Below are 25837 nucleotides of genomic sequence, written 5' to 3' on the forward strand. Positions count from 1 at the left end.
CTGACCAAAGCAACAGGATCTTTGGGGACAAAGAGTAGTCTGAAGAGCCCACACCTGAGAGTTACAGAAAAAAAAAAATCCCTAGAGCATCTTTTACCTAAATTCAGAACCAAAAGGGAACACTTGCAAACCCAGATGTGTACATGGATGTTTCTGTTACTGTGGCTTCTCAGGTGTTCATGACATCAGGCGATTGTGAGAGTATGTGACAAGAACTCACCTCTCTAGCTCTTTGTTGGCTGGGTGCCTGTATCTGTTGCAAGAGCTTTTGTCTACTCAGACCTTTTGTCCTCAGCTGCATATCAATTATTTAATGGATGTCCAGTTACTGTAGAAAAACATCATTGTTCCTCCTTCTAAAACTCAAAATATTTTTGTTCTAGTCTTATTAGCACTACTGTCTCTGGATCCAAAAACAAAAACCTTCTAAACATGAGGACACAGAAGTGAACTGAAGGGTGTAGGTCACAGAGAAATCCCTTTCTGGGTAGTTTTACCTCTATTTATCAAGTTTCTCAGAGGTTGTGTTCTTTAAATTTTGGAAAGAAATATTGTTACGCTCTTCTCCTTCCTGATGATAATGTGAGGCCCTAACAGGAGATGCTCCACCCTGGAAAATATCACTGGAGTTACTCAGCGAGGCCCTAAAAAAGCAAGCAGCTATTTTTTGCCCTCTATGTACCCATAGTGCAGAAAGTCCTCACATTTGGTTTGCAAAATACATTTGCTGAATTTCTGTGGCAGCCTTTCAGACAAAGAGAGAAGAGGTTTTGTAAACTGAGATTAACTAAATAGTGCGGTCTAATCCTGTCTAGTTTGTGTTTATGCATGTTTCACTGTGGGATTTATAGCCTTAGCTCATGGAAAGACAGAATGAGTGTAGTGAACACAAAGAATCAGGCTTTGTGTTTCTGGAACTAGGATCAGATTCAGGTGGGAATCAATTGGGAGATTTAACTGATAACAAGATACAAAAATGGAGAAAGGTAGGGGGAAAAAAGCAAATTCTCTTAGCTTTCATGAAGTCCCATTTAAAAATTATCTCAAAAAAGAATGAAGAACCCCCTTGCAAGCACTCCCTACAAGAATGGACATACTGACGAATTTGTTTGATAGAAAGCAGCTCTCAGCCTTGTTCTTTCCCTACAATGGTTTTCTCCTTTTCTAAGCCTAAGTTTCTGCCACCGCACCAGTATTAAAGGTTTATTTTTCTCTTCTCTGCCATGCATCTGGAAGATTCCTGTACTAACTTATAAGCTATCAGGCTTGTCAATGAAGGATGGCAGTAATTGACAGAAGGGCAGTGACTGTGTCCTGAAAGGTTAAGACTAGAATGTAAGCTATGTCTAAAATGTTCCCACCAAGTCTATTCTGCCTTATTAGGTTGTTTCAATGACTACATTCATTCTTTTCCACACCAGATCAAGTTGACTGATAAGGGGCTTTTATTAGTTCTTCTCACCTGGATAAGAAAAGGTCGACTTGTTATGAGAGGCTCTTTTGTTAGATGGTATATGTCCTTTGTGCTCATGTTTTCCTTTGGTCCTTCATTGCCTCCTGGATTTTACTGGCTTTCACCTTGGGAGAGCTGAGGGCAACTAGGGAGCAAGATTGTGATATGTGATACCTCAATCAGCACAAAAATGGTAAAGCTCAAAGGAAAGCAGCTAAAATAGGAAAACGCACATATTTGTGTCCTTGTTCCATTCCTATATCTTAGTGATCTTGACAGTGATGTAACAAAGCTGATTTGAGTGGAAGAGAAGAAGAGGAATAGTTTTGCTTTATTTAATGTAGTGAAAATAAAGAATAAAAGAATCTGAGATACACATAGAAATCTTTCTGGATTGAATTTGCCGTCAATAAAATACTATGTAACCTTTTTTTTTGCTGTGGAGATTGACTTAAACTTTGTTACTTCCTTTGAAAGCACTCAGAATGATGGGAATAGAAAGGGAAAATAAAAGATCAATTCTTATTTAGAGGAACCGACAGCAATTGAAATTGAAATGTTCATATGAAAGAGAAAGCCATTAAAAACTGTCAAATCAATTTGTCAAATCACTATGGAGCTTTTGAAATGTGTAATGATCAAGAATATTTAGCAATATGGGAAAATGATTCCATTATATGATTAAGTTAATAAAGAGATTATCAGACCCTGGATTGGATATGGTAGACAGAAAAATTCACTTATCTTTATTCCAACCTAAAATCCCATTCAAATTGTAGTAAGTCTTTTCTTTCCTGAGGTATAAATTCAAATAAACAACGTAAAAAAGAAAAGAAATTGCAACCAACAAAAGATATCAACAACACTAGAAGCTGGTGATGCAGAGGAGGGAGAAAACTCAAGCAACTGCAGAGGGATAGCCAGGATCATCCAATTTTAAATGCATTAAATTAAATACAGATAGATAAACAGACAGATAATAGATACCCACATACATATATGCATGCTTTGGGCATCAAGAAAATTCAATTCAAAATAGTTTCTGTGGTGAACTTCAAATTTTTTGGTAAGTGTATTTCATTAACAAATTTGAGAAATACTGTATTTCTCACTTTTTTAAGTTGACTCTAAAATTTTTCAAAGTAAATGAAAATACTTGCAAGTATATAATACCTAGAAATTTATAAACATTTATTTTTAAATTTTTAAATCTCAATTTTAAATCAAAAAATGGAAATTTAGTGCCACTATAATTTGATACCAAAAATTTTAATTTGAAAGATTTTAATGTATTTTTGTTTCAGAGAAGTATGATATAAGATAAGCATTTTCAGGTATAAAAGTATATACTTCATTAGAAGAGCTGTGGGAGAGGTTTAATGGATGTATATTTCAAGGAAATATGTAAGATAAAGCTTCACTGAGTGTGCAAGAGAAGATGGTTCTATAAATAAATAATTACTATACAAATGAGCAGTAGTTTATGGCCCCAGTGAAACAGAGAGGAGCACAATGGGAAAGATAGGGAAGATTTTAATCCTCATGTCTCAACTGCCAGCAAAGACAGCACCTAACATCAGGCACCAAAGCAAACAAACAGTAGGAACAGCTATCTTTTTACCAAGTGCCTCCTTTGCAAAGCACTGCCTTTATGTACATCAATTCATTTAATGCCATAAAATTGAAGCACGAAAAAAGCCAAGTGTCTCACTCAAGTTCACACAGCAGGTATGTATTAGGACTGAGATTTGAACCCAGGCAGCTTCTGTATACATGTAGCTATGCTACTGTATAAATGTGTAGTCAATGTAGAACAGGGAGAAAATAAAACTGATTTTAATGACTAGGTGGACCAGGAGCTGAACTCTGGCTGTGTCATTTATGATCTTGAGCTATTCTCTTAATCACTGTAAGACTCTATTTTTCCTTCTCAATAAAAATGGGACAATCAACCCTGAAGGGAGAAAGTCCTTGTAAGGAGGGAGGGAGGGAGGGAAGGAGGGGGAAAAGAAAGGAAAGAAGGAAGGAAGGAAGGAAGGAAGGAAGAAAGGAAGAAAGGGAAAAGAAAACATTTGAAAGTCAGGCACACACCTGTGGGTCCAGCTGTACAGGTGAGGGTAGGAAGATTACAGTTCGAGGCCAGCCAAAATTAGTATGAGACCCTAGCTGGAAGTCAAACTAAAAGCAAAATAGCCAAAGGACTTGGGGCATGGTTCAAGTGGTAGAGTACAAGATTCTGAGTTTAATCCCCAGTTATACAAAATGAAAAGGAAGACTAGAAACAACACATAAAAATATAAAAGCATAATTTTTAACATCCCATCAATGACTCTAGTGAAGGATGTACAAGAACACAAAAGTTAAAAATAAGTTGTGAATGTTTTGAGGGACAAGCAGGAATGTGGGATTACTATCCCTTGAATTACCTTATTTGCACTTATCCTGCAAATCTGTCCAATATGTTGCCTTATATTACTAGGCCAGAAGTGTTTCAGCCTTTCCTACCAACAAAATAAAACTCAAAGAATAGATGACAGGGATTACATGCAAAGTGAAACCTGTGTTTACATTTATTGACTTTGTAAGGAACAGAAACCTCAGAACCTGGTGCAGCTACATGGTACCTCCTTTTCCTATCCCTCAGGGAAATAATTAAGTAACAATTTTCTTTTTTTCTATAAAATATAATTGGGAAACATAAAAGCAAATTTGAATAATGTCTTAGAATGCTTACAGATTTACTTTTTTAAAACGGTAAGATTTTTTTGCCCAGCAAATTAGCAAAGATTATAAAATAGAGCCACCCAAATCTTCTTTAAGATTTAAGGTGTTCTCAATTATACACATAAGAAACTAAAGAAAATACAAATATATTTTATGAGCATTTATGAACATGAAATCAAACACAATGAAAAAGCCATCTATTAAATGTTTTAATGCAGCAACTTTGTACTTAAGTCTCAATCAAGCTTCTTAAAAATCAAGACCAATGATTTCTGACCCCTTCTTTTCCTGGCAAACCTAAAAGTAGTGAGCACTGACATTCTCCATTGTTCCAATGACTCAAATTACATTCAAAATTAGGGACACTTTTCTCAAAAAACTTCATTCATATTTGATGTGTTTCTCAAACCCTTTGAATGGGAAATGTTGGCAGAGAGACATTTTCCATTGTTATTTCTTCAGTTTTCTTTTGCTCTAAAATTGCACATGCACACACACACACACACACACACACACACACACACAGTCACACAGGCACTGTCTCTAAGCAGAGCTGCAGATTGAGCTAGTTGTGTGACCACAGGCTTTGCCACTCCAAATAGATCAGTAAGTGACTTGCTTTGCCATTTCCTGACCATGCTGCTTCACACATTTATTCCTTTGACATACTGCTCCCTCTCCCTGAAATAGCCTCCCCTTTCTTCACCAAGCAGCTCCCACTTTCTTTCAAGTATTGATGAGTCTGTCTTTGGCACCTAAGTTTAATTAAGAACTCTTCCAGCCCTGGTGCTTCTGATGCACTTGTCACACTAGACTGTAAAGTGCTGGTCTGCGCCCACTGTATTATGAGCTCCTTAAAAGAAAGGTCCAAGCCATCTTTGTATTCAGTATCTAGCAAAATGCCTTGCATGTGGCAAAGCCCTGTAGTCTGGTTGTTCAAAAAGAAGCGAATGATCCCATGAATGACACACACGAGGCTCCCAGAGTCCTGCTCTCTTTCCTGGTTTCATTTCTCACATAGCACCAGATTTCTTCTGCACTCTTTCTCCACATCATTGAGTCTCCTTCCTCAGGAAAATCTCTCTTTTCAGGCCTTTTTCATACCAAGACAATTTACATCTCAGAAGAAACTCCAATCTCTATTCTCCCTCCACAGCCCTGTAGGATATATATATATATATATATATCCTACACACACACACACACACACACACACACACACATACATGTATACAAATATATATAGATACATACATATAGATATAGGCAATATAACCACATATATATGTATTTATATATAGAGAGAGAGATTATATACAGTTATGCATCTGTGCACGGTATAGCATTTCAGCAAATGATGGACACACAGGACAGTGATCCCATGAGTTTGTATCACTTAGTGATGTTACAGCCACTTTTATTTGTGTAAGTACACTCTGTGGTGTGTACATAACTAAATTTTTTGTTATTAAGCAACATATGTGGCATTAGTATATATTATTATAAAGATGAAGATTAAAAAAATTAAGGCATTTGTTTGCATGATCACAGGGTCATAACTGAGCCAGAACAGAGCCAGAAGTCTTCTGCATGTAAATCCAAAGCCAATCATACTATTTACTAGTATTGCTTGTTTCCCCAGGTGTACATTTATACTTCTGTGACATTGCAGAATATAAAAATAACACTGAATGAAAGAGGCTAAATTGGTCAAATCTATGTGACTTCCTCTCTTTGGTATTTGGGAAATACCAAAGACATTGTTTAATGGTCTATTTATTATAATCGTGAAAAATAAAATTAATGTATCCTGCAAAAAGATCATTTTTGGAGGTATATCTTTTTCCCCATGCATTCCAGGAGGCTTTATTCATGTCTTAAACAGAAACAAAATTCCCTAACCCTTATACTTTTAATGAGCTCTATGATATAGCATGAAGAGTAGAGCTCACAGACAGGCTTAGCAGATTTAGGAAATTTGCAATATTTCCCCATCATCTATTAATATTTTTAATCACTTTTGAAATTGCTAACCTGATTTGACTTTATACCATTTAATATTATTCTTTATAAAGAGAATTAGTAAAACAAGGTTGAGGCCAGGTGCAGTGGCTCATACTTGTAATCCCACCTACCAGGAGGCAGAGATCAGGATTGTGGCTAGGGGCCAGGTGTAAAGTCTGCAAGATCCCCATCTCACCCAGTAAAAATCTGGGTGTGGAAGTGAAGTGTGCCACCTGTCACGCCAGCTATGTGGGAAGCACATATAGGAGGATCATAATCCAGGCCAGCCTTGACATAAAAGCAAGACCCTATTTGAAAAATAACAAAAGCAAAAAGGGCTGGATGCAAGGCTCAAGCACAGTGACTGCCTGGTAAGTGCAAGGCCCTGAGTTCCAGACTTTTTAGGTCTTACTTTCCCTAACCAACCCAACTTGAACCTTAATTAGGTGGCAAAAGTTTTTCCTTGGAATTCATCCTCCATTTCAGTAGCTGAAGTGCCATTGACAAGCTAGTTATCTCTAAGTAGTCAATAAACTCAGTCTTGAAGGTCCTGTACTCAGTTCACCTTGGCTATGACTCACACTAATTGGAAGGAAATTTTTAGTCACTAAGAGCTGCAATTTAGTGACCACCTGCAATCTGTAATGTGCCCCCCGAACACCTTCTAAATAAAGTCAATAAATCTCACCACTCTCCATTAATTCTGCCATGATTATTAAAAAGGAAACTGAGACCCACAGAAGAGAAACAATTAGACTTCACTCAGCCAACTGGTAAATAAGGGATCTATACTGAGGTCCAAAACTATATACATACATACATACATCCTACCATATACACACATACAGAGTAAGGACCATCAATCTCCTAAGATCTCATAGGTTTTTTTTTTCTTTAATCAAAGGAGATCGTTGTTGCCTGTTTTCGTTCTATTTCAAATTAACTTCTTCAAGACAGCACAGCTAGCTGATTTGAATAAAATAGCTAGATTTATTTAGTGCATTTCCTCAACTATAAAAGGTACCACTGATTTAATTTAAAAAAAAACTTCTTGGTGAGAAAATGAATCAGCCCTCACTCAGATTTATGTTGAAATTGGTTGTAAATTAATACATGTGTCAGAGCACCAAGAAATTGTGATAACTAGCTACGTGATCGCTGACTTAACAAGGCTTTAGTTTGTAAACTTGTCTACATGTACTTTGGAGGCATGAACTTTGTTTCACCTATCATGAATTCAGGATACAAAATTGTTGGATAAATACATGAATGAATGAATGAACATTTTCCAGAAATAATTTTATCACATAAATCATTTTGAACAGTATTTAGCATGGACATAAATTGAAACTAATTTCACAACAGCAGTGAACTGATTCTGGTTACTCCACATCTTTCATAACTCTGAAAATTGTCAGACTTTTTAAATTTTTATTTATTTATTATTATTATTATTGCTGTACTGGGGATACATTGTGACATTTACAAAAGTTCTTACAGTATATCATAGTTGAATTCACCCTTCTATTATTCTCCTTTGTCCCTTCTCCCTCCCATTTCTGAAATAGTTTCAACAGGTCTCATTTTTCCATTTTCTTCCATACATGAGTACATAATATTTCCATCACATTCACCCTCCTTCACCCTTTCCTTATATCCTCCTCCTGGTCCCAACCCCCAAACAGGACCTGTTTTACCTTCCTGTTCTTCATTTTTGAGAAAAGGCATTTTTTTTATTGTTTTATTATTCATATGTGCATACAAGGCTTGGGTCATTTCTCCCCCCTGCCCCCACCCCCTCCCTTACCACCCACTCCACCCCTTGTTTGTCTAAGATAGCTCTACAAGAAGTTTCCTTATGACACTTCCATGTATACATGTATCATAACTTGAGTTGGCTCATGCCCTTTATTTTTCTTTACCTTAGTCCCCTTACATGGTGATTTCAGCAGGTTCAAAAACTCTATGTTCATTATTATATAGAAATTATTTTTCATCAATTTCACTAAGCACTTTATGAACTCTTATAATCGGAAAACTAAAAGTCATGAGGGAGACATTCAAAGATTCTAATGCAGAATTTGGAAATGTGTCAGCAAATACAATTTCAAAGAAAAAAGTGATTAAAAATTGCAAATATCTATGGAGGGTATTTGCCCAAATCCCTACTGCATGTATGAAAGATTCATAGATAGTAAAAAGATAATTTTGCAATCAACATAGGTGAAACTTCTAAGTCAATATCATTACAATAGGCATTTTCTGAGGTGATAGTTAATTGTAATTTGTCAGTGTTTAAAAGTACCTTTGGTAGTGAGTGGAAAGATGTTTCAAAAGCATTTCATTGCTTCCTTTTCCAAACTCACTATCTGGTGTAATTTTTAAATTCATATCTCATTTCTTGCATCTATAGTCTGCATTTCCAGGAATTCAACTAAACTAATTGATTGTTTTTGAAGTTTTAGTTACAGATCCTAATGCAATGGGCTTCTATAGTTTAATGGGGAATAAACCTATTTTATCATATTAGGTGAAATGAACAAAGTTACAGTTAGTCTTTGCCCAGGATAGGTATGACTTTATCAGTCTAACAAAAACAGAGATGCTTTTCCCCAGATTAAAGCTGCTACATCATATTCTCTGGTAAGCTAGGAAAGTCCCTTGCAATCTCACTAGAAAAATCACAGGATCCAAAATGTAACAACTGAAGTAAATCTTTGGGATTAAAGCATTTTCTTAACAAGGATCTTTTTGAATGCATATGTAATTATGAAGGGATAACTAAATCCTAAAGCCACTATCTTAAACTATATGGCTTCATTTATTCTATCATTAAGCTTTTACCCTGGGAAACAATAAGAAAGAGAAGAGGAGAATATTAGAGAGGAAAATTAAGTATTGATGACAGGGAAAAAATTTTAATTAGAAAATCATATCAGTAAGAGAAACTATGTGATCTCTCCTTAGACTATACAGGCTCAACAGATATACAATTTTTATTTTAGGTGTATGGTAAGAGTAGCCTAGAGCTAGGACATGCAAAGGAGGGTCAGCTTCTCACCAGATCATTAATTATCTTTCCAGAAGGTGAAGGATCCACAAAAATGAGCATGAAGAACACAAAGATTTGTGATGATATAGGAGTAAAAATAAACTTGCTGACTATAAAAGCTTATCTTAACCAGTCCACTGGCTGTACTCTTCACTTAGAAATAATCATTACCAAATAAATATTTCAGAGTAAGCCTAAGTTATCTGAAGGACATTTTGACTAGAGAAAGAAAGGTGACTTATTTCCTGAGAACCGCCCAAAATACTTCCTTGTTCTCCTGGAAGGTTTTCTCCTCCTTCTTGACCTTCAATAGCTACAATTAGAATCATGCTTTTGACAGGATTCCAGTAGCTCAGGAAATAATAGCAAGAAATGACAAATCAGATTGCATCAAATTAAAAAGCTTCTGCACAGCAAAGGAAATAATTACAAGTGAAGAGTCAGCCTACAGAATGGAAGAAAATCATTTGTAGCTATTTATCTGATAGGAGATTAATATCCAGAACATATAAAGAACTAAAAAGTCACCATGTGTAGTGGCTCACATCTGTAATCCCAGATACTTGGAAGGTAGAGATCTGAAGTATCTGTTTCAAGGCCAGCTCAGGCAAAAAAGTTAATGAGACCCCATCTTAAAAAGCCAGGCAGTGGTGATGTGCTCCTGCAATCCTCGTTATACAGGAAACATGGGTAGAATGTCGAAGTCTGAGAATAGTCCCAGCAAAAACATGAGAAACTATATGAAAAATAACTAGGACTGGAGGCATTTTTTAAGATGTAGAGCACTCACCTATTAAGCAGGAGGTCCTGAGTTCAAAACCCGGTACTGCCAGATGAAAAGAGAACTAAAACATTAAACACCAAAAGAACAATACAATTAATAAATGCATTGAACAGACAGTCTCAAAAGAAGAATCATAAGTGACCGATAAATATATGAAAAAACATTCAACATTTGTAGCCATCAGGGACATGCAAATCAAAAGTATATTTGGATTCTATCTTACCCCTGTCAGAATGGTTGCCATTAAGAACGCAAATAAGAAATGCTGGTGAGGATCCTGAGGTGGATTGAAGGAGGGGAGGAACTTTTGTACACTGTTGGTGGGACTATAAATTATTCCAGCCACTATGGAAGTCAGTATAGAGGTTCCTCAGAAAAACTAAAAATACCACTCCTGGGTATATACCTGAAGGAATCTAAAAGTCAGCATGCAGTAGAGATCCCTGCACACCCATGTTTATTGTGCCATAATTCATAATAGTTGAGACATGGTATCAACCTAGGTGCCCATCAACAGATGAATGGATAAAGAAAACGTGGTATATGTACACAATGGAGTTTTATTTGGCTATAAAGAAAAATGAAATTATGTCATTTGCAGGAAAATGAATGAAACTTGAGATCATCTTGTGAAGCAAAACAAGCTAATACAAGACAAGTATGATATTTTCTCTTATATGCAGAATCTAGATTTTTTTTTTTAAATATGAAAGTAGAAGATGAATTATTTGGGAAGAGGAAGAAGACTAGTGGAAGGGGGACCAGGGAGAGAAACAAGAGGCAAAGATAATCAAAGTACATTATATACATGTATGAAAAGGTCATGATGAAAACCCATTAAAATAGGCAAAAACAAATTATGCCTTTGAATTCAAACAATATTCCTCAAACTTCAGTGAGCCCTGAAATAGGAATAATCTCAAGGAATCCCAAGCTGGATATTATATATATCTAATATTATTTCAATATATGCAAACATAAAACCAGGTATAAGTATTTTATAATGATAATTCTTATAAGACTATAAAAACAACTTTACAGCCTAAATCAAGTTAAATGAAATAAGCAGACAGTGAAAATCAAATCTACAACACTCGTTTAAACAATATGGAGACTAGGAGCACCCTCCCTTAGGACCCTCCCCCCAACTACTCTAGGGCCTCTATTCTCCTGCTTCTCACTTTTCAAAAAACTCTCCCACTTTATGTACACACACAATAAAAGATATGGAGACTAACTTCAGCCAAAACATCAATGTAGAATTGATTCCAGAGACCACATAATTTAGCACAACATGTCTAAAGTTTAGGACATTGAATATTGACTTAATTTCCATGTTACTTTTCTCTACTTAAAATGTATAGGCTGGCAGCACAAATCAAACCACCATCTTCTAGGCAATCATACCCTGGATCAAAGAAGCAGGAAGCGCTTGATCATCAGTCCTTGCAGATTGCCTCTGGGATGTCTGTCACTCCATTCTGCTCAATCACAAACAGGCTGCTGTCCTGTGTCCTGTTTGGGGACAGGGAACTCCTTTGTGAAGCAGCCTCCTGTCCCACTTCTGCCTAGTAACTTCCTAGCCTCTCCTTTTAGGGAAACTCTTCACAGCAACCTTGCCAAAAAGCCAGGTGCAGGATTCCTTCATGTGGGAACCCACAGAATCTTCTTGTAGCACTCACTGGGCCCACCACCTTAATCAGGTGCTGTCCTTCAATTCAGAAAGCCTGAAAGGGTCTGAATTCTGACCTGGAACCATAGCAAGAGAAAGATACAGAGAAAGAGAAAAAGGTCAAGCTTAAATTTCTGCCATTCTACAAAAAAGTCAGTCTCAGTCCTTATCCCATCTCCACTGTATTGACAGTGTGAGTTGCTATTCAGAACATCTAGGCAGTTTTCATCTTTAAAATGAATAATAAAATTATTTCAAATGCATAATTAAGGTAATATATGTAATGATCTTGGCACAATATAGAAGTTCAAACAATTATAACCACTATCATTATGAACTCTGGACTTGAAGGTAAGAGCATTGTCACCTACTGTCCTGTAAGCTGCTATTTACCCAGTCAGTGAGCTAAAGAAAATAGATGGTTCCCCTCCTTGCCTGGAAGTACTTAGTTCAAAAAAAGAACTACAGATTATTTGATACAATTTTTGAGAGGAGCATATAAGAACTAGAAATGAGAAAGCCTCCTGGATTTTTACCCCAGTTTGAACTGTGTATTAGCTGTTACTCAAGTTTATCTCTTGACTTCTCTGAATCTAATATTACTCCTATTTAAAGCAGAGGTCATGTTTTCTGTTATGTCTATCTCAAGGATTACTATAAAGCAAAATAAGATATGTTAGGACACTAGTAAATGTAAGATATTATTATCAGTGATTTTCAAGATCAAAGTAATATCTCATCCAATTCCCTCCTTTTCCAGATGATAAAACAGAATCCCAGAGAGGCTTCATGGTCAGTGTAACAGCACAGTTACAGCGAGAGTCTACATCAAGGACTATGGTGTCTCTCTCTCAAGTTGTTGGCCTCAGAAAACATCATCCCTTTCCTTTCCTTCCCTTCTTCCCCTCTGTCCCCCATGCAGTAAAAAGACAAAGCACCATGGAAACACACTACCATTAATCTAGAATTCTTGGTTTTAAATGCAGAAGTGATAGAGTAGGAAAACAATCAAAGTTTAGAGTCAGGAAAGGTTTCCTAAAGATGAGTTCTCACAGCAGGTGCTCTGCAGATCACAGGATCTCCTTTTAATTCCCTGTCTAGTCCCTTTGTTTATGAGCACAGCAATAAACTCCTCCATCCCAGCACTTAGCACTCCCAGGGACCTCTTTAAAGGACGCCCCACCTTCAGAAGCTGCCCAAGAAGACTAATTAGTGAGCCTATCTCCACTCTCCAGCATTTCAGAGAGCCATGCACTTTGTGCAGAACCAATCATTTCCTGCTTTTTATGAGGTGGCTTATTTGGTCAATGCAACACCCCAACACCTCTACCCACTCCTGAAAATTATCACCCTGGCTCATCCAGGCCATGTTTATAGGAAAAAGTTTTACTCTCAGTCCTGTGACCTTGGAGCACTGTTTGTAAAGCTCATAAAATGTCCTACAGTTCCTTTGTTGGCCTTATCATGACCTGAACGTTTTGTTAACAAAGTACCCTGTTAATGTTTTGACCACAAGAACTAATGTGCTTAGGGCTGACAGTGTTGCCAAAGTGGTGCTTGCTCCTAAAAAGGGAAAGTCTTAATTCTATTTTCAAAATAAGTCTTCTTACTTCTGCTATATTAGGAAATGTCATCAATTAATCCAAGAACCCTGCGGTATGTGGGTGTGGGTGTTGGGGAAAAGAGTGTGAATTCACTTGCTACCCCAGCTTCCCAGTGTCACAAACCTCACCTGTCCACAGGGGGCAGGTGAAGTCGCACTTACATGAAATGTAACAGCCCTACTTGAAATGCACCTGAAATTAGCTATCCAAGCATGTGCCACTGAGCTATACCCCAAGCCCTGAAATTAGCTTTTTAATTACAGAAAATATAAAGACATTCTCAGTGGGCAGCCAGGCTGATACCTAGTGACTAAGCAGAGATTGCAAAACAACAAAGGTGATCCGAGGGTCAAAAGACAAACAATGATTCCATTCATTTCCTGCTCAAAGTTGTTTTTAGCTTAGGACACCACCAGAATCCTAAATCTAAAAGTGATTCCTGTAAGAGTGAATTTTCTAAGCTATCTGCCTACCTTTGCCAGGAGTAAGGCAATAATCTCACATTAGGAGGAAAGGTATTATGGTGTTGTTGCACACAGTGCTCAAAGGAAAAAGGTTAATACTCAGAAAGGGACCATATTGCAGAGAGGAGGGGGCAGAGGGTAAGAGGAGGTTGTCCTCAGGTAGCCATGCTGCTCTCAAGCACAGACCCCATGAGGAAGATGGAAAAAGAAAATGTTCAGCCAAGCATGGCAGTACAGGCCTGTAACCCAACACCTGGAGATGAGGCAAGAAGATCAGGAGTCTAAGAACCTGTCTTGAAAAAAATAGATGGGCGGGGGGGATGTGTGTGCTCAAAAAATTTTGAGGTCTTCAGCAATCAAACCCCATTAGTCCAAATGCAAAGCACAACAATCCTGTGCTAGATCCTCCTGAGTAGTAGGGAGAATCCAAATCCTTGAAGAAAAGGAAAACAGGAAATGGGAGTAAAGAAGAAATGCTACCCAAGGTGGCAAGCCTCAGTTCATGGGCGAACTCCCTGAAACCTGTGAGGGTTTGTGGGTCATCGGAGGATGCAGCTACCTATCTATACCTCTAAAGAAAGCTCCCTTCCCCAAAAACTTTCTCCCACTCCTGAAAAGCCATATTGTTTTCTTCTCTTTCATAGTAGCTGCTTTGATAAATTCAAAAGTTTATGTCAGTACCTAATTCTGTAAGGTAACAAAACATTCATGTTTTATGCACTTTATTTATGAATTAGTTGTCTCCTTCCTTATTTCTACCAGGTTGTAAATTCATTAATATAGTCTACAATTTCTTTTAAACTTCTCTTTCAAAGGAGTTCTCTCTTGAGGTATCTGCTGTCTGACTTGCTGTGTTTTGAGCAAACTGTATTCCATCCCCTTAAATGTTGACAAAAAGTCATTAAAACAAAGAGATCTATGAAGGAAATAAAGTAAGAGTAATGAGAACTTCAGCTCAGTAAGCTACTTCAATTGTCTCAATTCTCCTGAAAATAGGCCAGATCTAAGAACACTTTAAATTCACAGGATACTGACATCAAATCCAGTATTGGGAAACATCCCCCTTTCCATCCATGGCTGACAATCTCTCCTATTAAACTACCGCAATCACAATCCCACCAAAAAAAACAGTGCCCTTCTCTTTAAGGTCAGAGTTCACTTTGGGCAATTTACATTCCTGACCTTTTAAGGTAGTCTTCTTGCTCCTTGGTCCAACCCACAAACTCCTTAATAAGTAAGAATCTATATTAAGACTAAAACAACTGGTAACAAGACCCAAGATTCCTAAATCAGACAGAAATTTCTCCACTATTGGAAGTAACCAAGCTGAAGATGCTAGGAGACAATACCAGTATATCATCAGGGAAATTAAAAAATGAGAACAGGAGTAGGACTAACAGCCATCACATGTACTTGCACCTATAAGGTTTGGGATTATGAAAAAAAACATAGAGGATTTAAGTGTGACATTTCTACCAGCACATCATTAAGCCAGAGGGAAACTTCACTCAGACACAAAAATCTTAATTCAAAGCAGTAGTTTGGGGGGTGAAAACATTTCTAATATTAACCTTACATAAAGGATTCCAAAAATAATCTAGAGCAAGATTCTGGTAACATCAAGCTCTAAAAGAGTTTTATGTCTTGAGCCAGAGGTAATCACTAAAATATTCCTCAAAAAAAGCCCATTTTTCTAAATGTGTGTCCTATTTATGGAACAATGAGCAGTTTAAACCTTGAGAAAATTGTGTTCTTGTAAATACTTATTACGTAAATAATAAAACATAAAGTAAAATATAATTTGTTTAAAAATTTCCCAACAAAAGATTTTACTGCTAAGGGAATGCCCTTTATGCTTTACACTATTAAATTAAGTTGTGTAATTAGCTGGGCTTTGTCATCCAAACCATGTTTCTATTACATGAAAAGACAATGAGACATAGCCTTAGCTGCAGATTAAGACAAGCAATTCCCAGGACTTGTAAACCATAAAACTGTGTGGCCAATGACTGGAGCATCAGCACCTGTCTCAGGCTCATTCCTTTCTTGTTAACAACTGCAAGAGTATGTAATTGTTAAATAGAAAAGCATTAATCTTGCAATGGTGTTAAAAACATATTCCATCACTATTACTTCTATAGGTTATAGCTCTGACCCAGATGTATCAGATTTCTATATTAACCAGTTAAGGAAGTAACTTAAGAAGTGCTTGGTTTATAACTCTAACACTGCATTTGTCTTGGTAAATACATCCATGCTATCAATGTGACAAACTATCCAATGAACGAAGGTAACGTCATGCTTACCTGGCTAGTCAAAACAATTGCTGTGGTGTGGATTTTAAGGAAAAGTTATTTTACTCATTGTACTCAATATCTACCTGTCTGGAGTTAATCCTGAGTTGAGTGGTATAAAATGTACTTGTGTGTACGTTTTAAATTTTAATAAATATTAACAATAGATTAATACACTAGAAGTAATAGGCATAAGCAATGACTTTCTCAATAAAACTCAAATGGCTCAGCAACTAAGAGAAAGGATTAACAAATGGGACTACAGGAAATTAAAAAGCTTCTGCACAACAAAAGAAATGGTGCCTATAGTGAAGAGTCTGCCCACAAAATGGGAGATCTTTGCCGGCTATACATCTGACAAGGGATTGATAACCAGAATATACAGGGAACTCAAAAAACTAACTCCCAAAAAAATATAGAAATGGGCAAAAGAACTGGGCAGAGCTTTTTCAGAGGAAGAAGTTCAAATGGTTTAAAAACACAGGAAGAGATGCTCAACATCCCTGGCCTAAAGGAAATGCAAATCAAAACCACTTTAAGATTCTACCTCACCCCTGTTAGAATTGCTACCATCATGAACACAAACAACAAAAATCGGTAGTGAGGATGCTGGAGCTGGGGAGGACACGGGGCCCCTACACTACTGGTAGGGATGTAAATTTCCACAGTGGAAAACAGTATTGGGGCTCCTCACAAAACTAAAACTAGAACTGACATATGATCCGGCAATTCCACTCCTAGGGATATACTCAAAGGAATGTAAGTCAGGTTACAACAAAGGCACCTGCACACCCACTTTTATTGTAGCATTATTCACACAAGTTAGGCTATGGAAACAATGATTATCATTGCAGATTATTTAAAAGGACCAAATGAAATATTTCTAAGTTTTGTCTATAAAATTATACTTGTTCCTAATTTCTTTCATTTCTTTCGATCCTTTCACCACATAGTATATTCTATTAAACAAAGTAAGTTTGAATTTTATTAATGACTCAAGCGTATTGATTCTAGTTTATTACAGAGTTTACAGAAATGCTGTTGATATTTTTGTTGTAGAAAGTTGTTTGGTAAAGTTCTATAAACAATGGAAGTAGTCTACAAACTAAAAGAAACTCAGCAAAAGCCTTAATTTTAATGTGTATGTGTGTGTTTTAAAAGTTTTTCCTCAGTTATTAGGAATAATAATTAAAATTCAATTCTGTTCATATTTTATAGTGAATTTTATAGTAATATTCCAGAAAATAAATAATTTCAAACCGTTTTGATTTGCTTTGTGTGTATGTGTGTAAATGGTTATCTTTTTAAACAAATACGCATTTCAGTTTTATTTGTGAATTGTCTTACAGTTATTCTTTGCAAGGTATGAAATCTGGCATTTAGTCTGTGAGAATAAACTAGGCAAATGCACTGTCCTGGAAGACAAGTAAAGAATGTCTTTAAAAGAGGACAGGATCAAAATTGTCACAGGTGTTGACATGGTATTCTGGGGGCCTCAAATGAAGCCCAGAAAAGCATGCGTGTGTTCATTCTCTTTCAGACTCCACTTAAATGACAATAAGGAAATTTTAATATAAAATCTGATCCCATACAATCAAAGAGAATGGAGGTGCAGAACATAGAAAGTAAACAATATCACAAAAATTTTGGAAACTGATAGACACACAGAACTGATTTAGCTGAGAGGAGAGAGCTCCACATATTCAAAAAGGGATCACAAGTCCACAAAAAGCAACACAATTTCTACCGTAGAGCCCTAGAAAGGATCAATTATCAGAGTTGCAGCTCTGAAGGGTGGGGAAGCTGACAACAAAAGAATTGGTTGAATTTTTGTATGATGAAAAATTAGATGCCCAAAATTACTTTCCAACACCACATACCCTGAGATTATCCCTGTGTTTCCTGATAGAAAACAAGAGCAAAGACAATTCCTAAACTAATTCCAAACAGCATTTAGTACATTTTCCAGGCAGAACTGAAATTGGGGATGAGGTTGCACACTAAAAACCTAGACTATTTTTTTTTAAACCTAAACTATTAAGTTAAAATGTTTATACTATCAGTAGAATTCCCAGCCCCTGCCCCTGGCAAGGTCCCCAGAAAGCTACTACCCAAATTTATTCTTTCCAAGCAGGGGAAAGAAGGATATGGTCAGAGGCCAGGAGAAAAGGGCTACAGAGGTCAAAGAGACAGCTGATTTTCTCACGTTTTGTACCTGGTGATCCTAAGGAAGCATGTGTCATACATTCTTTAAGCTCCTGGGCAACTTTCTTCTCAAATCAGTATAGAAAGTCCCTAGCATAGAAGTTGGAACCTAAAGTAAACAAGCAAAATAAATGTAACTTAGAAAAAGATATATACACTAATATATATGCTCTGTGGAGAAGAAAACAATCACAGCTTTGATTCTCTGAGAAAAGACTGAGATGGACTTGAGTGTGCAAGATGTTTTCAGGGCACACCCTTGGAAGAGACAAAAGCAGGATGGACAGGGAGAGAGAAGTCAACCAACAAGGCTTAAGCCTGTCTCAGAGGATATACCAACCGGTCAGCCATATGCCAAGCTAGTCTACAGAGAACAATCTTGAGATATGGACTGTGCCAAAAGGGAGGCAGTCTGGGTAACAATTGTAAATCTTTCTTTTCTTCTAAGAGGGACCTGGTGGTGCTTCCAGTGTTTGCTATAAAAACTTTAAAGAAACTGTATATAATAAGTCAGGCATGGGGGTGCTCCTTTGCAATTCTAGCACTTGGAAGGCTGAGTTAGGAGGATCCTAGCTCAAGGCCAGCTTGGGAAGCATAACAAGACTGCCTCAAAAAACAAAAAAACAACAATAAAAAACTGTAATAAATATATTTACTAGGCTTCATCCATCTGATGAAGCAAGAAAAGAATGTTACATAGGGCTTTTCTTTAATTTTTTAAATTTTAAAAAAATTTTTTAATGTAGACAATGTATTGTGAGGACATAAAGGAGAATTTGAAATTTAAAAAAATAATGGAATTATTTTAGTTCCACAGGTTAGATATAAAATGAAGTTGAAAACATAATAAAACAGAATAAAAAGATTTGGGGAACAGTGTGAATAAAAAAAATTTTAAATATTAGAGAAAAATTCAGTAGATCTATTATCAAAATAATGGAATCTTCTAGAAAAAAGAACACAGAAAATGAAGGAAAGAAATTATCAAATAACAAATACAAGAAAATGACACACACAATAATCACAAAGGGCATTGTATTCTCAGCTGAAAAGTTCCATTAAATCTCCAGTACAATAAATAATAGAGAAAAAGACATATTTTAGGATAAATTTCAAAACTCCAGAAATAAAGAGAAGATCCTAAAAGCATCCAAAGGAAAAAAAAAAAGATATCCCCTGTGCAGGATTAGCATTTAAAATAGCATTAGACTTCATAATAACATAGTAACTAAAAGGGACATCTTCAAAATTCTGAGGGAAAATAATTTCCATCCAACGTACCATATCTGGCCAAACCTTAATAAAGTATAAGAGTAGAAAAAAAGATATTTTTTCCCATTCAACTTTTCTTAGAGAGCAATTATAGAATAAACCAGAAAAGTATGTGATTCAGTAAACAAGAGCAAAGACAGAAAAGGGTAAAGACAACCCCACATTTCATAATGAAGGGAAGGCCCAGAACAAAGCTTAGCAGAAGACATCCAGAAAGACCTGCAAGAAGAGGCAGCCAGAGAGCCTGAGGGAAATGGGACTGGTTATCTAAAAATTGAAACTGGTGTGGACCACTTATTATATTTGTATTGGAAAGGACTGTACACTTGTCTCTAGATTTGGAGACTAAATCACTAGTAGGTTGTATGTACATAAACTAATAAAAAATACAATTTGCATGAGGAAATCAGAAAGGCCAAAGCATCTTGCTTAGCTCCATTGCGTACAGCATTTTACATAGTCATAAGAAAGATGATGCTGGGCATATTGGCTCAATCCTGTAATCCTAGTTACTCAGGAGGCTGAGATTGGGAGAACTGAGGATCCAGGTCAGCCTGAACAAAAAAGTTCACATGACCCCATCTCAACCAATGGCTGGCATGGGTGCTTGTCATTTCATGAAGAAGCACAAATAGGATGATCACAGTCTAGTCTGGCCTGGGCATAAAATGAGACCTAATCTCAAAAATAACCAACACAAAAAGGGATGGCAGAGTGGCTTTAAGTGGTCTAGCTAGCACAAGGTCCTGAGTTCAACCCAAGTACCAAAAAAAAAAAAAGAAAAGAAAAGAAAAAAAGGAAGTAATAGAAAATAAATATCTAAAGCTAATCACACATATAGAAGAAAAGAAGCACACACATGTTATTTAGATATTTGATTTGGAGACATGCTTAAACATTTCTTCGTGCCAGAAGAAAAATCTAAACAAATTGAAAGAGGTCTCATCTGCATAAAAAGTGCTGAGGGATGACAAGTGGTGGAAATAATAGAACTACTGTTTTTCATTATAAATACTGTGATACTATCTGTCTCTATTGTTTATCTGCATTAAGTTGATAAAACATTGACTTTTCATTATAGTTTTACATTAACTCCTTTGAAAATTTTTATTTATAATGCTGCAATTCAGTCTAAAAGGGATAAACCCAAGTTTATGTATATTTTATGACACCTGGAAAAGAAAAAAGTCAGTGATCCACTGGTGTTTGCTCTAGGGCTGACTTTAATGATGTCATTCCTCATTTCAACAAATAATGATATTCTTGGCTCTGATGAAATACAATGACTTTGTTCCCACTTGACCTATTTTACCCTTCATCTCAGCTCACTTTGTAGCCATCATTAAAGAAGAAGAAACAGCTGTTGGCGTCTAGGTAAAAGTAACTTTAATTTTGATTTCTCTCCAAATTCTACATTTAACCTGGATGAGTGGATGAAGGGTTGAAGAATCATCACATTCTCACATGATAATTGATGTTGATGTCGCCAAGCATGCATTGTTCATATATCAAGCTGTCAAGTATTGTCACCTTAATAGGGTAAACAGTTAAAAAGAAGAATTGTAACAATCATTTTAATGGGCTTCTTGTTCATTTATTTCATAGAAAGAAACCAAAGCTGATTTGTGAAAATAAACTACCCATGCTTTACCTTTCTCTTTTTTAAAGTAATCCATCAATGAGACCATCACAAATGTTCTATAAATCTCTTTTATTCCCTTTACTTTAATAGGAAAATGAGAAATTGGATCCAAGTACGGGAAAGGTTGTTGTCTTGGTTCCAGTGATCATTTTTTACCTACAGGTCACAGGAGATTTTTAAAGTTCTTAAAATTATACATTATTAGGAAAGAGGTTTCTCTTTTTTTTTTTTTGTAGACAAGATAACCCACCACCTCCCTCAAGTGGTCAACTGGATTAACTAATCCAATTGATTCTGTTTTCAGAGATAACTTGTGGTTTATTTCTGAGAACTGTAGGGTTATGTAAAATGGCTGGTGGAATGGATTCTTTTTTCTTTAATAAATTCACAGGCCTTTAGGATGAAAGGGGCTAATTACACTGAACTGTGCTGGTATTTTAACTCCCTACATCAAAACAAAAAGAACCAAAACTAGTTGCTACCACTGGTTCACGGGGCTTGCCAACTCAGGGATGTTTCACTCTGATCCCTTTTTTTTCTGCTAAGAGCTTAATCCAAACTCCATCATGGCTACTTAAGTATTATATCAACTTTTTCTTCACTAGAGCAGAGTTGGTAATCCCAGCTTCCCAAACAAATTGACCTTTTAATGATTATATATCACCCACTGAAACTTGATTGGTCATGTTATTTCCTAACCAAAACTAAATACCTTTTTAAATGTTTCCTCAGTTAATCTCTGAGGGTGGGGAGAGACAGAAAAGAGATAGAGGTTGTTTTTCTGATGAACAACAGTAAGTAACATTCTCATAGTTATCTGTAGTTAAATCATCTTGAGGGCATTGAGTACCAAAACTTCACTGCTCTAAATCATTAAGGCAAACTTTAGTTCTAAAAGTCTTTCACAAGGATATTTATAGGGTATTAACTTGAATAAAGATATATAAGTTGATGTGGCTCATGGGTTTTGATTGTAACTAGATAAAATTTCTTTTCTGTCATGTTCATTCTTCAGGTTTCTGGAAGGATTACAGAACTGTGAGAGTGGTCCCCTGAAAGCCACATGTAAGATCAAACATAATTTAATAGAGTTTTGCTGCCTTTAGGGCTTAAATAAGGCTTATCCAAAGCATTCAAGTTGATTTAAATAAACTAACAATCAGCTAAATCAAATATTTGGGGGCATTTTTTAGCTTTTTTTTTCCTTCTGGCCCCAATCACAAGATAAACTAACTCTTGTACAAAAATGGTCAGTTTCTATGGTATTTGGGTTCCACAACTGATTTCTCAATGAAGCCAAACACCTAGGAATGAAAAATATGCCTTCAAGTCCACACAAAACATACTAAAGTTATGTCTGAAAAAGGACCAAGTATATATGGTTGGAGAGGATCCCAAATGCTCTGATCTCAGAACAGACCAAGATATAGCAAAGTCTCATTCTTCTACACACTAGCCTACTTCTTAACTACTCTAATTATTCTTATTCAATTACTGTCCCAATGCTGAGTCTTTGAGACAGTATGGTTAACAGACACAGGAAATGAGGACAATAATGCAAAGCATTTCACAAAGTGTGTCTTATTGGCTGAAGGCAATATATTAATATGACTGGATAGTTTGAAGCAAACCTGGGTAAGCTGCCTCAACCTTGCTCATATAAAAGTCTCTTTTTTATACAACATTCTGTAATAAATCACTTGTCTGTGCTACATACTACCACCAAAGCTGCACATGGTTGGAACTCACCAGGACTCTTCATTCCTGGCATTTTCTCTTTGTCTCTCGTTTTCTTGCTTTTCAGTTTATGTTTGCTCTCATGGCGTATTTCTCCTGAAAAATCCAATGTAAAGGTGGTTTTACCTTCCACCTGAAAGGCAGGAATATTTAAGGTTGGAATGTATACCAAGAAGGAAATCCCTTTAGCTAGATAAAACTGCAATTGAGTTTTGATGTCTACTCAAGAGATCTGTGATAATCAAAGCATCTCAATATTGTTTCTGTTTTATAAGAGGGGAAATTTCATTTATATTAACTTGCATGGAACCAATATCTTGGTTTATTTTGTGTGTGTAAAGTGCTATATAGGAATGTGTGGTTAGGTGTAGCATTGCTTTAGAGGCCTGGAGCTAGGACAAACATCATTTTCTTCATTATATGGGTAGAACACCATAATGAAGTTTCCATATTTTAGTAAATTGAAGGTCATGGCAGCCAAACAAATGTCAAGCTGAACAGATTCAAAATTCACACCCCAAAACGTCTGGTGCTTTCTGTGATCTTCCTAACGTTTAACCAGCAAAGGCTACAGATGTATCTGAAATGAAACTGTTTCTTTATTTTCTATGACTTAGACTTTTCTGGGTTTGAAGTCCTACTTTTGATGAGAAGAAACGGATATTTGTGGTCCATCCCATCACCCAGGCCTCTGTCAATGCTGTTCCTGAGGGTAACCTACCAAGAATGGGTGGCAAGCAGGAGTGAGAGACAGCAAAATGCTGAGGAAGAAAAATGCGTTGCCTAGGTCAGTGCTCAAACTTAGATCTAGATGCTGGAACCTCAGACTCTACACATCTAGCAAGCTCCTAGGAACATGATAACTAGCAAGGACACTGGGCAGGACTTTCACTGTATTAAGAAGTGATAGTACTTCCATCCACCCAATCCCACACAGATCTACGCTCTTACTTTCCCAGACATCTGGGAATGAGTTCACAGTGACACATGACCTTTACAACATAGTTGTGACTGGATGTAGCACTAGAAATTCTGCTGGATTCCAAGATGGATATCTGAGAAAAAACACAAACAGCATTCCTCCATTCACTGTGTGAGTCCACACAGTCTCCCTAACACCCTGGAGGAGGCTGCATTACTTTGGTTTCATTGAAATTAGTCAATGACACTAGCCATGTATTTAAAGTAGGATTTAAATTCCACCCATAGCCTATTCTTTCTAGAGCAACAAGTCATGAAGTTGATTTTCCATAAGCTTCTCATCTCTGGGTCTGCTCACCAATTGACTCCTGGTAGTGTGTTTACTGCCTTGAAGGACAGATAAAACTCAAGATTCCCCAGTAATCAAAGCAGGACAACTCCTCAGACCAATAACCTTCCAAATAACCTTCTCATTCCTTTCATGTTCAGAATGGGAAAGGAAAGTAGAAAGCTATGTGAGGGTAAATGAAGGACAGAATTGTAATTTATGTCTATGACCTGACCAAAAGGTGGAAATGGAGCAAATTCTACTTAGTAATTTTTTCATCATAGTAACCTCTCCTTGAGGATATTTTGCCAAGACAAATCATGTTATTTTTTAACATGAAACATCTCTCCTTTTCTCCTTTTTGTCATAAACAAACATTTAAAACTTAAGAACAAGAGAAGTCTTACTAGAATAGAACATTAACTCCTTGAAGACAGGAATTCCATCAGGCTCATTTACTTCTGTACTACCAGAACAATGCCTGGCACATAATAGGAGCTCAGTAAACACCTGTTGGTGGCTGGCTAACCACAATGGTAGTGAGGGCAAACCAAGACCTCATAGCACATCTTACATACTCACATACTCTCAATAGACTTCTTATACCATGGTTCATCTTTTCACAGCCTTTCCTAACTCTGCCCATGTTCTGTTAACTCCTTTATTTCTACACAAATTTATGTTCTTCCCAACACCTCCAATTCTTCCATGTGTCTTTGTTCTTCATTTTCACTGATCTTGCTTATATTAGTATAATTTTCAGCTCAAGCTTAGGAAAAGAATAAGTTATGACATTACTATTCTTTCTAAGCAGACTACCGATAGCCACAGAAATCTCTTTCAGTTATAGCAAACTGTATAATTATTTCAAACTGTATTTGAGGACTGAGTTAAGTAAAAACTTTTCAGTCCTTCAGAAACTACCCATTTCCAATGTTAATAAAACCACAAGAAATCAAACTTTAACCATCTTGGAAAAATCAACTGCCTTATGCAAATGATGTCCATAATTAAATAAGTCTTATCTATTTCATTAAAAGAGTAGTCTAAAGATTTTTTTCCAAAGTATATCCTTCCCCAGAATTTGATACATACCCCACTTTGCACCAGCTCAGAACCTCTTCTGGAAGGAGTGTTATAAGGAAGCCCCTGTTATAGACAAAGGAATGTGATTGTTCTATGACAGGGTAGAGCATAAAAATGATCGCTAATCATCCATTCTAAAAATCACCTCTGTGGAGAAGGATGCAGTGGCTCATGTTTGTAATCCTAGCTACTGGAGAGGCAGAGATCTGGAAGATTGTGGTTTGAGGGCAACCAGGGCAAAAAGTTAGCAAGCTGGGCATGATAGCACATACCTGTCATCCCAGCTACTCAGGAAGCATAAACAGGAGGATCCAGGTGTAGGCTAGCCTAGACATAAAAGTGACATTACTTGAAAAATATCAAAAGCAAAAAGGGCTGGCAGTGCCAGGCTAGAGCTCACATACCAGTACTGCCCAAAAAATAAATCACCTCCTTGGAGTTTGCCTGGGCAGACCAGTTCCCCTTCCTGAGCCACCTACTAAGTCAGACATTGTTTTACACTACCCCATGTTCTGAATCCCCTCATTTACCCCACAAATAGTGTAGACCTCTCCTGCCTCCTCTTCCCTTGGTCTCTAAGAGCAAAACAACCGGA

General features: G+C 36.7%; 1 long non-coding RNA gene across 1 annotated transcript in view; it reads right to left on the reverse strand.

The window, feature by feature from the left end:
• LOC141423468 (uncharacterized) overlaps positions 1-25506 on the reverse strand; it is a 73548-nt gene extending 48042 nt beyond the window's left edge. The window contains exons 1-6 of the long non-coding RNA XR_012448349.1: positions 25252-25506; positions 22920-23040; positions 20993-21058; positions 18267-18365; positions 11425-11766; positions 10024-10078 (exon numbers count right to left, since the gene is read on the reverse strand). This is a non-coding gene — a long non-coding RNA (uncharacterized lncRNA). The remainder of the gene's footprint in view (positions 1-10023; positions 10079-11424; positions 11767-18266; positions 18366-20992; positions 21059-22919; positions 23041-25251) is intronic.
• Between the last annotated feature and the right edge of the window lie 331 nt (positions 25507-25837).

This window comes from Castor canadensis, chromosome 1 (genome assembly GCF_047511655.1).
Source record: "Castor canadensis chromosome 1, mCasCan1.hap1v2, whole genome shotgun sequence".
Classification (NCBI taxonomy): Eukaryota; Metazoa; Chordata; class Mammalia; order Rodentia; family Castoridae; genus Castor; species Castor canadensis.